Genomic DNA, 16,886 nt, shown 5'->3' with positions numbered 1-16,886 from the left:
ATGGCTGCAGTGTGTACCATCCACAGGATGCACTGCAGCAACTCGCCAAGGTTTCTTCGACAGCACCTCCCAAACCCGTGACCTCTACCACCTAGAAGGACAAGGGCAGCAGGCGCATGGGAACAACACCACCTGCACGTTCCCCTCCAAGTCACACACCATCCCGACTTGGAAATATATCGCCGTTCCTTCATCGTCGCTGGGTCAAAATCCTGGAACTCCCTTCCTAACAGCACTGTGGGAGAACCTTCACCACACGGACTGCAGCGGTTCAAGAAGGCGGCTCACCACCCCCTTCTCAAGGGCAATTGGGGATGGGCAATAAATGCCGGCCTCAGCAGCGACGCCCACATCCCATGAATGAATAAAAAAAAAGAATATGGGGGTGATTTTAAAATGTTCGCCCGCTTCCTGCAGGTGTACTTTCTCCTGGCCTGCAGTACTGGTGGAACTGGTGGGATTTTTGGCAGGGGATGGGGTGGAGATGTGATCCTGCCAGTCTTTGTGATATCACCATGGAAGGGGTACAGCACAAGAGACCTCGCAGGAACAGGGTCCCAGTCCAAATTGCAGCCCTCCCCCCTCAGACTCAGGAATTTTGGGGTCATTGTGTTTTGCACGTTTGACATTCAAAGAAATAAAGATTTGCCAGACAGTTTTGTTTGCTGACAGTGTCCCTTTCAGAGGACAGATTGTGAAGTGAGTTTCACAATAAACTGAGGGAAATGAAACTGAAAGTAAAGTGAGCGACAGAATAAGGAGCAGGAACTGAGATGGCCGCCAGCAAACAGATCGTAACCCTGAGTGAGGATTTAACCTGCTCCGTCTGCCTCTCTCTGTTTGTGGAGCCGGTGCGGCTGGACTGTGATCACAACTTCTGTAAATCCTGTATCGAGAAGTGTTGGGACAAGCAGGGGGAGACCGTGTCCTGCCCGGAATGTCGGGTGGTTTTCCCCCGGAGAAACTACTGCAGGAACAGGGTGTTGGCCAATCTCACCGAGAAAGCTCGGCAGCTGGACCTCAACCCAGACCCAGACCTGAACCTGAACCTGAACCCAGAGCTGATCCTGAACCCAGAGAAAGGTCGGTCTCACTGTGAGGAACATAATGAGAAACTGAAGCTGTTCTGTGAGGAGGATGAGATCCTGATCTGTGCCAGTTGTGTAGATTCTCCCGCACATTCAGACCACAGGTTCCTGCCGGTCCAGAGGGCAGTTCAAAAGTACAAGGTGAGGGGTTTAAGTGAGCGACCCGTCTCCACGAAACGCAATAAGAGTAATATTGGTTAAGTGCCAGCATGAACTGATAGGGAGAGTGTCAGAAAGATTTGGCAGGGCCACGGGGGGAGAGAGTGTCTGTGTGAGAGGGTGGGGAGTTGGATGGGGTACAGTGTCTGTGTGAGAGGGTGGGGAGTTGGATGGGGTCCAGTGTCTGTGTGAGAGGGTGGGGAGTTGGATGGGGTACAGTGTCTGTGTGAGAGGGTGGGGAGTTGGATGGGGTACAGTGTCTGTGTGAAAGGGTGGGGAGTTGGATGGGGTACAGTGTCTGTGTGAGAGGGTGGGGCGTTGGATGGGGTACAGTGTCTGTGTGAGAGGGTGGGGAGTTGGATGGGGTACAGTGTCTGTGTGAGAGGGTGGGGAGTTGGATGGGGTACAGTGTCTGTGTGAGAGGGTGGGGAGTTGGATGGGGTACAGTGTCTGTGTGAGAGGGTGGGGAGTTGGATGGGGTACAGTGTCTGTGTGAGAGGGTGGGGAGTTGGATGGGGTACAGTGTCTGTGTGAGAGGGTGGGGAGTTGGATGGGGTACAGTGTCTGTGTGAGAGGGTGGGGAGTTGGATGGGGTACAGTGTCTGTGTGAGAGGGTGGGGAGTTGGATGGGGTACAGTGTCTGTGTGAAAGGGTGGGGAGTTGGATGGGGTACAGTGTCTGTGTGAAAGGGTGGGGAGTTGGATGGGGTACAGTGTCTGTGTGAGAGGGTGGGGAGTTGGATGGGGTACAGTGTCTGTGTGAGAGGGTGGGGAGTTGGATGGGGTACAGTGTCTAAGTGAGAGGGTGGGGAGTTGGATGGGGTACAGTGTCTGTGTGAGAGGGTGGGGAGTTGGATGGGGTACAGTGTCTGTGTGAGGGGGTGGGGAGTTGGATGGGGTACAGTGTCTGTGTGAAAGGGTGGGGAGTTGGATGGGGTACAGTGTCTGTGTGAGAGGGTGGGGAGTTGGATGGGGTACAGTGTCTAAGTGAGAGGGTGGGGAGTTGGATGGGGTACAGTGTCTGTGTGAGAGGGTGGGGAGTTGGATGGGGTACAGTGTCTAAGTGAGAGGGTGGGGAGTTGGATGGGGTACAGTGTCTAAGTGAGAGGGTGGGGAGTTGGATGGGGTACAGTGTCTGTGTGAGAGGGTGGGGAGTTGGATGGGGTACAGTGTCTGTGTGAGAGGGTGGGGAGTTGGATGGGGTACAGTGTCTGTGTGAGAGGGTGGGGAGTTGGATGGGGTACAGTGTCTGTGTGAGAGGGTGGGGAGTTGGATGGGGTACAGTGTCTGTGTGAGAGGGTGGGGAGTTGGATGGGGTACAGTGTCTCTACTGGGTCTGGAGAGGGTAAAACTCCCTCGGTGAACTAAGACAGGGGGTTGGATGTTGGAGAATTACTGTTCAGGTTACTTTTGGTCTGGTTGATCTGTTGAAAATACAAATGTCATTGTAGGAACTTTGTTTGTACCAGTGTTGTTTGAGCTGATTTTTTAACATATAATATTTCTGCAATGTTAGATTCAGTTTTTAAGGGACGAACTCCCAAGGTTGCACACACAATGATTTTGTTTACAATGAGCCAGTTGCCTTGAACTGTTCTCAACCACGGTGACTTAAAATGTGAATGAACAATAGGAAGGTCAATGTGTACAATGTCAAACATGACGAGCCATTGTGTGAAGATCAGTCTGTGCAATACCTGAGGATCCAGGTATCCTCCCATTCCATTGTCCCAGCAGGGGGCTTAGCTGAAACCGACACATAAACGCTCTGCTGTTGCCTCATCAGTGGGTAGGTGTTCCACGGCAGGGGTCATAACATTGATTGACAGTTCAGTGGGAGGAATTCTCCATCTCATAGACTTACGGCAGGTGACAAATAAGTCTCTCTCTCTCTCTCTCCCAGACAGGGGGACTGAGCTGTGTTCTCACATCAGCAGTGAGACGTTGTCCACAAATTCAAAGTCTGGACCAGCTCATTTGAAAAGCTTAGCTAGAGAAGGTTTGAAGAGTGTGTATCTTTATTGTATTTAATAACTGGGGAGTGAGGGATCTGATTGTTCTCAGTGTGAAAGCCATATAGACTTGCATGGAATTACATACAATGTAGAGCAGAGAAACAGGGCATTCAGTCCAACAGGTCCATGCCGGCATTTATGCTCCACACAAGCCTCTTCCCACCCCTCTTCTAACTTTATCAGCACATCCTTGTGTCCCTTTCACCCTCATGTGATTATCTCGCTTCCCCTTAAACGTATCTGTACTATTCGCCTCAACTACTCCTTGTGGTAGTGAGTTCCACATTCTAACTACTCTCTGGGTAAAGAAGCTTGTTCTGAATTCCTTATCAGATTAATTACTGACTATCTTATATTTATGGCCCCTAGTTCTGGTCTCCCCCACAAGTGGAAACATTTTCTCTCCGTCTACCCTATCAAACCCTTTCATATATTTAATATAACATAAACCAGTTGTTGGTTTGAAGCTGTGCCTGGTTTGATTGGGTACTTTTCACTCTGCCTCTTGTAAAGAAAGGGGTACACACTAGTAACACATGTAATATTCCCTGAACGTCCGATCCCACTGTTTTGGAATACAATGGCTGACATTGAAATGGATTATGATGAGATCTGATTCCATTTTTAGGACCAGCTGAAATTGTCCTTGGATTCCATGGAGGATGAAAAGAAAAGTAAAAGTGAATTAAAACGGCGGCAGGAGGAGAAGATTTCAGAACTGAATGTAAGTCCTACTTACGTCACCTTTAAACACTGCGGCCCTTTAACAACCTGCAGCTTAAATGATCTCTCTCACCATCTTAGGAGCTCACAGGATCCCTGGAGCAAGACATCGCTGCACAATTTGCCAAAATTCATCAATATCTTGAAGACAAAGAGAAACATTTAATGGAAGAGCTGAGGAGGCAAAAGGAGGAAGATCTACGCCCAATGGAGAAGAACTTGAAAAGAATTGAGGAGGAACTGAGATCACTTGAGGAGAACATATTGAACCTTTGTGCAGACATCGAGCAGCAAGACAGTATCTCTTTTCTCAAGGTGATCCTTTATAAACCAATCCCCAACCTGTTGGTGTAAGTGTAAACAGCACATTATAATAGGGCTCAAACCACATCACAACATTGCACAACGTGCAGTATAACTGAGGACAAACAGGTATCAGTCCAGTTTGAGCTCTGACTGTGGAGGAGACTGTCTGAACCTGTCAGGTATAACAGTATCTTCCTGTATAACTGGAACCAGATGACAATGTCCAAAAAAGGACTGTTACAGAAGAAATGGGCTGCATCCAGACCAAGGAGGGGTAAAGAGACTTGTGGGGAACATTGAGGCAGCAATCGGAAATCATTCAAAGTAGATAGGTGGAGGGAGGAAAGCAGATTCAGCCGAGACAAGTCGTAGATCAGAAGGTCGTTGGCAGCGGGTCGAGACACAGAAGGGTATAAATTCGCCAAAGACGGTCGTGCAAAACAGGCGATAACGAATCGACAGCCTGTTTTACATTGCACCCAATTTTCATTTGCAGTCAATGGACTGACTCGTCCATACAGGTCAGAGAAAGTTGTGATCACACTGTGCAGTTACTCTGATCAGACCCCACTTTGAATGGAGGGATAGAATTCAAAAGCAGAGAGGTTATGTTAGACCTGGATCAAACCTTGGTTAGACCACAATTAGACTACTGTGAACAGTTGTGGTCTCCATAAACAAGATATAGAGGCACTGGAGAAGGTACAAAAAAGAATCACAAGGACGATAACAGAACTGAGAGGTTATAACTATCAGGAAACATTGAACAGGCTGGGGCTCATTTTTATTATTTGTTCATGGGATGTGGGCGTCGCTGGCGAGGCCAGCATTTATTGCCCATCCCTAATTGCCCTTGAGAAGGTGGTGGTGAGCCGCCTTCTTGAACCGCTGCAGTCCTTGTGGTGAAGGTTCTCCCACAGTGCTGTCAGGAAGGGAGTTCCAGGATTTTGACCCAGCGACGATGAAGGAACGGCGATATATTTCCAAGTCGGGATGGTGTGTGACTTGGAGGGGAATGTGCAGGTTGTGTTGTTCCCATGTGCCTGCTGCCCTTGTCCTTCAAGGTGGTAGAGGTCGCGGGTTTGGGAGGTGCTGTCGACGAAGCCTTGGCGAGTTGCTGCAGTGCATCCTGTGGATGGTACACACTGCAGACACTGTGCACCGGTAGTGAAGGGAGTGAATGTTTAGGGTGGTGGATGGGGTGCCAATCATGCTTTGTCCTGGATGGTGTCGAGCTTCTTGAGTGTTGTTGGAGCTGCACTCATCCAGGCAAGTGGAGAGTATTCCATCACACTCCTGACTTGTGGCTTGTAGATGGTGGAAAGGCTTTGGGGAGTCAGGAAGTGAGTCACTGGTCGCAGAATACCCAGCCTCTGACCTGCTCTTGTTGCCACAGTATTTATGTGGCTGGTCCAGTTAAGTTTCTGGTCAATGGTGACCCCCAGGATGTTGATGGTGGGGGATTCGGCGAAAAGAGAAGGCTGAGGGATGACCTGATCGAGATCTTAAAAATTATGAAATTGTTTAATAGGGGAGACATAGAGAATATGTATCCACTTGTAGGGGTGTCCAAAACTAGGGGCCATAAGTGTAATATCGTCACTATTTCAGGAGAAACTTATCGACCCAGAGAGTGGTTAGAATGTGGAACTCGCGACCACATGGAGTGGTTGAGGTGAGTCGCATCGATACAATCAAGGGGAAGCTGGATAAACACATGAGGGAGAAAGGAGCAGAAGGATATGTTGATAGGGTTAGATGAAGAGGGGTGGGAGGAGGCTTGTGTGGAGCATAAACACTGGCATGGACCAGTTGGGCCGAATGGCCTGTTTCTGTGGTGTAGATTCTATGTAATTCGATATAATACTGTGCCTAGTTCTGGTCACCGAGAAGTAAGGCAGGGCAGAGGAGAGCAGTGAGGCCTGGTATCAAGGGTCTCAGTTATTGGGACAGACTGGAGAGACTTGAACACTTCACCCTGGAAAGGAGTGGTGTAATTTTGACACTGGGCGACAGTGTAAAAGGACCGATATCAGCTCAGTCACCTATTAAACATCTCTCCAGATTTGAAGTCAATAGAAATAAAAATGGGGAGAGGTGTTTAACGAGAGACCGAACCAATATCGTCCGTGCTACATTATCGCCTAAAATCTAAATAATCCCCGAGGTGTCCGAGAGGTGATTCTATCGCGGTATCAGGGATAGTAAACAGTATGGAAATGGTAAATCAAAATCATACTTTAATTGTTGGAGTCGGCCAAGGGGACACAGGGTCAAACGTGTAAATGTAATTTCGGGACTGATATCAGGAAGTTCCTCTCACACAACAGTAATGAGCAAATGGGCAGCGTTAGGACAGGAACCAATTAGATGATGCAATGTAGGGGGGCACCTTTAGTCGTTCGAGATGGAGGAATTGATGGGCCAAATGGCTTTCCTCACCTGTAAATATCCGATGAACTCACCATCTGAATATCTCCCACAGGTTACTGAGGATTCTTCATTCAGGTTTTGAGAGTTTAGGCCCTATAGTTTGCTCCACTTTGCTTCTGTCCTGAGAACAGATTCATGTTGGGGTACAGTCCCATGGGTACTAGCCCTGGGAACAGAGACATGTTGGGGTCCAGTCCCATGGGTACTAGCCCTGAGAACAGAGACATGTTGGGGTACAGTCCCATGGGTACTAGCCCTGGGAACAGAGACATGTTGGGGTACAGTCCCATGGGTACGAGCCCTGGGAACAGAGAAATGTTGGGGTACAGTCCCATGGGTACTAGCCCTGGGAACAGAGACATGTTGGGGTACAGTCCCATGGGTACTAGCCCTGAGAATAGAGACATGTTGGGGTACAGTCTCATGGGTACTAGCCCTGGGAACAGCGATAGGCTGGGGTATATTTCTGTGGCTGCTGCACATCTATTGCACAAACAGTGAGCAACAGGAGGCTATTTGACTGTGTGGGCATCACAATGAACCTATTCCTGTTCTGGTCTGATGTCTCCACAGCTGCATGTTTCCCCAGAGCTGCCTGGAAGTGTCCAGGAGCTGGTACATAGGCTGTTGTCTCCCTATCGAAGGGATACTGAGGTTAGGTGTAACACCACTGTCCCCAGCTCAGGGCTGCACAGACCAGAGACAAGCTCTGAGTTACTGGGAAAATATAGACCATAAATAAAAGGAAAGGCTCAGTGAACCTTCAAAGTCTTCAGCAGCAGAGGAGACCCTGTCCAGTGTATTCCAGGGGGTAACGGACACGGTGTCACATCACTGGAGCCCGTAGGTGAAAACTCCCCAGATCACATCACATTTCACTAAAACCACTGATTATACATCGGGAAGGAAAGAAAATAGTGGTGTTGGTGGCAGTGTTGATGAAGGGGAATATTGCAGTGCTGGAGAGAGAGGATGTCCCTGTGGGGCCAAGGACAGACTCTATTTGGTTAGATAGAGTTAAGAAACAATAGAGGTGCCAGTGCACTCCTGCGTGTATTCGATAGGCCACCAAATAGTAGGATGGGTATAGAGGAGCAAATTTGCAGGGAAATTACAGAGAGGTTCAAGAACTGTAGAGTCGTGATAATAGGGGACTTCAACTATCCCAATATAGACTGGGATCGTAATAGTGTAAAGGGCAAAGAGGGGGAGGAATTTCTTGCTCAGTATGTTTCCGGCCCAACGAGGAAGGAGGCATTGCTGGATCTGGTTCTGGAGAATGAGGTGGGTCAAGTGGAGCAAGTGTCAGTGGGGGAACATTTAGGGAACAATGATCACAATATCATAAGGTTTAGATTAGTTATGGAAAAGGACAAGGAGCAAACTAGAGTAAAAATACTTAATTGGAGGAGGGCCAATTTCAGTGGGTTGAGAACGGATCTGGTCTGGGTAAATTGGAATCAAAGATTGTCAGGCAAAACTGTAATCGAACAATGGGTGGCCTTTAAAGAGGAGATGGTTCGGGTACAGTCGAGGTACATTCCCACGAGAGGGAAAGTTAGGGCAACTGAAGTCAGAGCTCCCTGGATGACGAAAGAGATAGAGAGTTAGATGAAGCAGAAAAAGGGTGTCTGACAGATGTCAGGTTGATAATACAAGTGAGAACCAGGCTGAATATAGAAAGTACAGAGGAGAAGTCAAAAGGAAATAAGAGGGGCAAAGAGAGAGTATGAGAATAGACTGATGGCCAATGTAAAAGGGAATCCAAAAATTTCCTATAGGCATATATTGGGAAATGGGTAGAAAAAGGAGTGGTGGGGCCAATTAGGGACCAAAAAGGAGAGCTACACATGGAGGCAGAGGGCATGGCTGAGGTACTAAATGAATACTTGCATCTTTCTTTACCAAGGAAGAAGATGCTGCCAAAGTCACAGTAAAAGAGGAAGTAGTTGAGATACTGGATGGGCTATAAATTGATAGAGGACACATGAGAAAGTACTTAAAGTCGATGAGTTACCCGGTCCGGATGGGATGCATCCTGGGTTGCTGAGGGAAGTAAGGGTGGAAATTGCGGAGGTACTGGCCAAAATCTTCCAAACATCCGTAGAGACGGGGGTGGTGCCAGAGGACTGGAGAACTGCAAATGTTACACCCTTGTTCAAAAAAGGGTGTAAGGATAAACCCGACAACTACAGGCCAGTCAGTTTAACCTTGGTGGTGGGGAAGCTTTTAGAAACGATAATCTGGGACAAAATTAATAGTTACTTGGACAAGTGTGGATTAATAAAGGAAAGCCAGCACGGATTTGTTAAAGGCAAATCGTATTTAACTAACTTGATTGAGTTTTTTAATGAGGTAACAGAGAAGGTTGGTGTATATATGGACTTTCAAAAGGCGTTTGATAAAGTGCCACATAATAGGCTTGTCAGCAAAATTGAAGCCCATGGAATAAAAGGGGCAGTGACAGCATGGATAGGAAATTGTAAAGTGACGGGAAACAGAGAGTAGTGGTGAACGGTTATTTTTCGGACTGGATGAAGGTGTGCAGTGGTGTTCCCCAGGGGTCAGTACAAGGACCATTGCTTTTTTTGATATATACTTAGACTTGGGTGTACAGGGCACAATTTCAAAATTTGCAGATGACATAAAACTTGGAAGTGTAATAAACAGTGAGGAGGATAGTGATCGACTTCAAGAGAACATCGACAGGCTGGTGGAATGGGCGGACACATGTCAGATGAAATTTAACACAGAGAAGTGTGAAGTGATACATTTTGGCATTTACAAAACACTGCTTCAGCCACAACTGGAGTATTGTGTCCAATTCTGGGAACCGCACTTTAGGAAGGATGTGAGGCCTTTGAGAGGGAACAGAAAAGATTTACTACAATGGTTCCAGGGGAGAGGGACTTCAGTTACCTGGATAGACTGGAGAAGTTGGGGTTGTTCTCCTGAGAGCAGAGAAGGTTGAGAGGAGATTTGATAGAAGTGTTCAAAATCATGAAGGATTTTGACAAAGTAACTAAGAGAAACTGTTCCCATTGGTCGAAGGGCCAAGAACCAGAGGACACAGATTCAGTGATTGGCAAAAGAACTAAAGGCGACATGAGGAAAAATGTTTTTACACAGCGAATAGTCATGATTTGGAATGCGCTGCCTGAAAGGTTGGTGGAGGCAGATTCAATCGTGGGCTTTCGAAAAGGAATTGGATAACTACTTGAAGGGGAAAAAAGTTGCAGGGCTATGGGGAAAGAGTGGGGTGAATGGGACTAACTGGATTGTTCTTACAAAGAGCCGGCACGGGCTCGATGGGCCGAATGGCTTCCTTCTGTGCTGTAACGATTCTATGATTAAAATGTACGATCCAAATAATACGGTATATTTATTAAAATGTACAATCCAAAGAGTACGGTATATTTATTAAAATGTTTCTGATTCTCTGTCCTGCAGGAACTGAAAAGATTGAGAGAAAGGTGAGTACCCAATCCAAACCCAGACTCGGTCTTACACTGTGATCACAGATTGTATCCAGCAGTGAGTGAGTGAATCAATCCCATTCAAACAGGTGCCTGGACAAAGGGGAGGGAGGAGAAGGTGCAGAGAGAGGGGAAGATCAAGAGAGATCGTCAGAGGAAGGTGAAGATCAAGAGAGATCGTCAGAGGAAGGTGAAGATGAAGAGATAGTGGTATCTGCAAGTCTGAAATACGCCGTGTTTCGAGGCCCTTTACTCTACGCAGTGTGGAAGGAAATGAAACAGATCATCTCTCCAGGTATGAAACGACTCCACAGGTTTGGGTGAACTTTCTGTAGAGTTTCCTGCTCTCTTCTCCCTCTCCTGAATGTACTGACTGTTGTTGTGTACCGATCACTGGGGCAGCAGTCTCTGGTACCTCACTCAAGGGGCCGTTCTTTTTGTGTGACCTCAGATTGAGCGATTCAAGTAGAGACAGAATCAGAACATTTTCTCATTTGAATCCAGACACTTGCACTTTCCAGTAGGGTTCACTGGACAGTGGTCAGACTGAGACCCCCCTGACCCAGGGTTCACTGGACAGTGATCAGACTGAGACCCCCCCTGACCCAGGGTTCACTGGACAGTGATCAGACTGAGACCCCCCCTGACCCAGGGTTCACTGGACAGTGATCAGACTGAGACCCCCCTGACCCAGGGTTCACTGGACAGTGAACAGACTGAGACCCCTCTGACCCAGGGTTCACTGGACAGTGATCAAACTGAGACCCCCCTGACCCAGGGTTTACTGGACAGTGATCAGACTGAGACCCCCCTGACCCAGGGTTCACTGGACAGTGATCAGACTGAGACCCCCTGACCTAGGACTCACTGGACAGTGATCAGACTGAGACCCCTCTGACCCAGGGTTCACTGGACAGTGATCAGACTGAGACCCCTCTGACCCAGGGTTCACTGGACAGTGATCAGACTGAGACCCCTCTGACCCAGGGTCCACTGGACAGTGATCAGACTGAGACCCCCCTGACCCAGGGTTCACTGGACAGTGATCAGACTGAGACCCCTCTGACCCAGGGTTCACTGGACAGTGATCAGACTGAGACCCCTCTGACCAGGGTCCACTGGACAGTGATCAGACTGAGACCCCCCCTGACCCAGGGTTCACTGGACAGTGATCAGACTGAGATCCCTCTGACCCAGGGTTCACTGGACAGTGATCAGACTGAGACCCCCCTGACCCAGGGTTCACTGGACAGTGACCAGACTGAGACCCCGTGACCCAGGTTTCACTGGACAGTGATCAGACTGAGACCCCCCTGACCCAGGGTTCACTGGACAGTGATCAGACTGAGAACCCTCTGACCCAGGGTTCACTGGACAGTGATCAGACTGAGACCCCTCTGACCCAGGGTTCACTGGACAGTGATCAGACTGAGACCCCTCTGACCCAGGGTTCACTGGACAGTGGTCAGACTGAGACCCCTGGCTGACTGTTTTCCTCTGCCTGGTCTGTAATATCTGTTCACTGAACACACTGGAGTCCAGGAATATATCGAACTGTACACTGTACCCAGTCTGCACTATTTACTGATACAGAAATTATAGACTGGGGGCCGAGCCCAGTTTTCCAGATATCAGATATTAACCTGTGTCCGTCCACCTTCCTCTGTCTAAAATATTTAACATGATGTCATTTTTATTTCCCCAGTCCCAGCCTCACTGACCCTGGACCCAAACACAGCTCATCGTTCGCTCATCCTGTCTGAGGACTGGACCAGTGTGAGACTCGGTGACAGAGAATTACAGCTTCCCGATAACCCGGAGAGATTCGATTCAGGTCCTTGTGTCCTGGGATCACAGGGATTCACATCAGGGAAACATTACTGGGAGGTGGAGGTCGGGGACAAGACTCAGTGGGCCGTGGGTGTGGCCAGAGAGTCAGTTAACAGGAAGGGAACGATATCACTGGGGCCTAAACGTGGATACTGGGCCGTGTTCCTGAGAAATGGGAATGAATATGAAGCTCTTGAAAGCCCATTTGTCCCACTGACCCTGAGTGTGAAACTCAGGACCATCGGAGTTTACCTGGACTATGAGGGAGGACAGGTGTCATTTTACAATGCTGATGATATGTCCAATCTCTACACTTTCACTCACACATTCACTGAGAAACTCTTTCCTTATTTCTATCCTGGATCGCACGATAAGGGTAAAAATACTGCTCCTCTCAAACTGCGTCATTTCAAACTGTAGCTTCCTAAACTGATGTGTCAGAGTACAGAGAGAATGGGGGCAATATTAAACCCCCACGATGGGCGGGGGAGGGCCGGGGTGGGGGTTAAAAATGTCAGATTGCAAAACGCGACCCGAACCCGCTGCATACATGCCTGCCGCCATTTTTACAGCGGCGGGTTGCGTGGTGAGTCTGTGTCCCGCTCTCGAGAGGTGAGACATCTCATTATTACCGGTACGACCCCCTCCTCCACTTCAAACCCACGATCCCTCCTCCCTCCCGATCCCTTCCCCCAATCCCTCCCTCCCGATCCCACCCCCTTTCAACCTGCGATCTCTCCGTCTCTCCCTCCCGCTCCCTTCCCCCCAATCCCTTCCCCCCCAATCCCTCCCTCCCGATCCCACCCCCTTTCAACCTGCGATCTCTCCGTCTCTCCCTCCCGATTGCCAGTCCAACTTTCCCTTCCTTCAAGCCCTGATCTTTCCCGATTGCCGGGCTCTGTCCCCAGTTGTCCTCTGATGTGGTCTTTCTACCGCAGGCTTTCCCACGGATAAGAGACTGGAATTCCAGAGAGGCTGTCAGACTCTCATTGTATAATGGGAGTAATGTATCACAATATGTGGAAGCTGTACTGTAATCACACAAAGACTTTCACAACAAATAAAGAGTTTCAAAAGGAACAGAAAAGGTGCAGAGTGAACCCATCACAGGAGCAGGGGCTGAACTGGTCGGTCAAGGTCCTGATGTACTGTATTTGGACACAGGCAGCCTGGCATCATTGATGTGTTTCCATTCCCAGTAAATTACAGAGCTGAGTTCCCGGTCGATGGGCTGGGACCCATCGTGTGGGGTGAACGAGCGCAGGTCAAATCGGGCAGGGGGCCAATCCCTTTCACACCCGGTCCCCACCGGATTCTGGCTGAGCGACATCTTTAACCAGGACTTCCATTCGATGCCACTTTGTCCTCCTGAGAAACGGGTGAGAGTCTCGAAAGTCCTGAATATTTCTCAAGGGATGGGAATGTGCCACGTTCGGAGATTTCCCAGTGGCTGCTCGACCATGTAAACTGGGCATTGCCATCCTTCGAGGGATTAGTTCCTCAAAGGAGTTTTGCCCCCTGCAGTGCTTTTGATGCACTGTTATTTTCCCTTTACCTCTTCTGCACTTTTTTCTGTAATCAATATTCAGAAGTGGGGATTAATCGGGATGATTCCCTTTCGGTCTGTGGTGTTCTGCCCCGAGGGCAGCTCCGAACTCAAGTCTCACACAGGAGGCTCTTGAACTGCTCACCAGGCAAGAGAAGCTGAGAAGGTTTCCATTTGCCTTCCTCATGGTTCTTATCTGCGGAGAACCTTCTCCCAGGTGGGCAGCAACCAAGGCTACAGACCCCACAGGAAACAGACACATCTCTCAGGATAGAGTTACAGGGAACTGACTGACACATCTCTCAGGATAGAGTTACAGGGAACAGACACATCTCTCAGGATAGAGTTACAGGGAACTGACTGACACATCTCTCAGGATAGAGTTACAGGGAACTGACTGACACATCTCTCAGGATAGGGTGACAGGGAACTGACTGACACATCTCTCAGGATAGGGTTACAGGGAACTGACTGACACATCTCTCAGGATAGAGTTACAGGGAACTGACTGACACATCTCTCAGGATAGAGTTACAGGGAACTGACTGACACATCTCTCAGGATAGGGTTACAGGGAACTGACTGACACATCTCTCAGGATAGAGTTACAGGGAACTGACTGACACATCTCTCAGGATAGAGTTACAGGGAACTGACTGACACATCTCTCAGTCAATGGTGAAGATAATTGGACAGGATGTATATCTGCAGCTGATTCAGTATTGCTCGATTGTTCACTACTGCCCCCAAGGCCAATTTCACCCCCCTCCCCCACCCCGGACTCAATGACCTGACCCCCAGTCAGAGACTCTCACTGGGAATTTCCTCAGGGCTGCTCCTGAACGTCTGCCGTAACTTCTGTACAATTTCCACTGATCTTACGCTCAAGTTACGTCAACCAATCGGGAGAATCCTCCAGGAAATCCGACCTCCGACCTGAAACGACTTCGAACTGGAGCAGAGACATTGGTCACACTGATAACATGACACAGTGTTACAGAGTCACCTACAGACTTCACAGGGTTAGTATGGACACATTTAGTAGGGCAGAAGTCCGTAGGAACTGTTTACATTAGAGGTTTCAATGGGAGGACATGACAGGTAGAGTGATTTAATAATACACTGGCAGATATCCTGTGGTATTGTACACGGTGAGTCACGGCCAAACGTAATCTTCAGGTGAAGCAGGGTTAGAGGGTGGAGGATAATGAGATCTGGGTGAGCAGTTGTAATTCAGAGCCTCTTTAAAATCAGAGACTCGGTCGTTATTTTTATAAATGACTTTGATTTGATATTATTACTTGGAGTTAAAGAGGAAAACAAGGGGGACTTGGGAAGCAGAGAAGTCGAGTTATTTGGAGTTCGGAGTTTCTTTGTATTGCAGGCTGAGATACTATAGCACCCCCACTGGTGGGAGGGTGAAATTACAGCGTGACTGTTTACATAGGCAGGTTCCATATCATGGAAAACATTGACACAAAAGTGTGACAAAAATGTGACAACAGGAAGTAAGGCTTCCTTGACCCACCCTTGAACCTTCTGTCCTTGCAAATTACCGCCCCATCTCCAACCTCCCTTTCCTCTCCAAAGTCCTTGAACGTGTTGTCGTCTCCCAAATCCAAGCCCACATTTCCCGCAACTCCATGTTTGAATCCCTCCAATCAGGTTTCCGTCCCTGACACAGTACTGAAATGGCCCTTATCAGAGTCACAAATGACATCCTCTGTGACTGTGACCGTGGTAAACTATCCCTCCTCATCCTTCTTAAACTGCTGCATCCTTTGACATGGTTGACCACACCATCCTCCTCCAATGCCTCTCCTTCGTTGTCCAGTTGGATGGGATTGCCCTCATCTGGTTCCATTCTTATCTATTCAACCTGCAATGGTTTCCTTTCCCACTTCCTCATCATTACTTCTGGAGTCCCCCAAGGATCTATCCTGGGACCCCGCCCATCTCTCATCTACATGCTGCACCTCGGCGACATCATCCGAAAACACATCATCAGATTCCACATGTGCACTGAGGACACCCAGCTCGACCTCCCCATCACCTCTCAACTCCTCCACTGCCTCTGATTTGTCACGCTGCTTGTCTGACATCCAGTATTGGATGAGCAGAAATTTCCTCAAAATAATATTGGGAAAAAAGAAGTCATTGTCTTCGGTCTCCGCCACAAACTCCGTTCCCTAGACCCCCGACTCCATCCCTCTCCCTGGCCACTGTCTGAGGCTGAACCAGACCGTTCGCAACCTTGGCGTCCTATTTGACCCTGAGATGAGCTTCTCACCACATATCCGCTCCATCACCAAGACCGCCTACTTTTAGCTCCGTAACATCGCCCGTCTCCGTCCCTGCCTCAGCCCATCTGCTGCTGAAACCCTCATTCATGCCTTTGTTACCTCCAGACTTGACTATTCCAATGCTCTCCTGGAGGACCTCCCACCTTCCACCCTCAATATACTTGAGCTCATCCAGAACTCTGCTGCCCGTTCACCCGTCATCCCACATAAGGAGATAACAGCACAGGTGACCAAAACCTCAAAGAGGTCGGTTTTAAGGAGCTCCTTGAAGGAGGAGAGAGAGGTAGAGCGGTGGAGAGGTTTAGGGAGGGAATTCCAGAGCTTAGGGCCTAGGCAGTTGAAGGCACGGGCACCAATGATGGAGCCATTAAAATCGGGGATGCGCAAGAGGCCAGAATTGGAGGAGTGTAGAGTTCTCGGTGGGTTGTCGGGCTGGAGGAGGTGATAGGGAGGGGTGAGGCCATGGAGGGATTTGAACACAAGGTTGAAAATTTTAAAACCGAAACTAACTCCTCTTTTTGCTTCTCTCTCCTGATTCTCCTTCTATCTTTCTTCCCTCTCCTTTTGGATGGGAGGTGGTTGGTGGCGTCGTGCGGTGACTGAAAGAGCCAGCAACATCTGCCCATTGCATTTGAGGTGGGGCCGACAGGGAAAATATGGCCCTCAGCTGTTCCCTTCCCATCTCCACCCCAATCACTTGTGTTTCCCTCCCCCCCGCCATCACATCCTTCACCCTTTATCTTCCCACAACCCCCTCCCCTTCCAACCACCCCCACTCCCATAACTAACCCCACCTCTTCCCCTTTGAACTATCCACTCAACCTCTGCCTCCTGTGCCCCCTCCCTTCACTGACACTCACCTCACCCTTAACCCTCCACCCACTCCCCTCCATACTTATTTGCTCCCCCAAAACCAGTTGGAGAGAGAGCCCAGGCCCCCCCTGCAACTCTTCCCATTTCCCTCCTCCCCTTCCCTCCCTTCCTCGCTGTTTCCCTCAAACAGACTTT

General features: G+C 49.0%; 1 pseudogene; it reads left to right on the top strand.

Moving 5' to 3' along the window:
* The first annotated feature begins 735 nt into the window (after nt 1-735).
* Nucleotides 736-13,116, top strand: LOC137310401 (zinc-binding protein A33-like; annotated as a pseudogene).
* The last annotated feature ends 3,770 nt before the right edge of the window (nt 13,117-16,886 follow it).

The sequence above is a fragment of the Heptranchias perlo genome, unplaced genomic scaffold (assembly GCF_035084215.1).
Source record: "Heptranchias perlo isolate sHepPer1 unplaced genomic scaffold, sHepPer1.hap1 HAP1_SCAFFOLD_252, whole genome shotgun sequence".
Classification (NCBI taxonomy): Eukaryota; Metazoa; Chordata; class Chondrichthyes; order Hexanchiformes; family Hexanchidae; genus Heptranchias; species Heptranchias perlo.
This window is presented reverse-complemented; position numbering and strand designations above follow the sequence as displayed.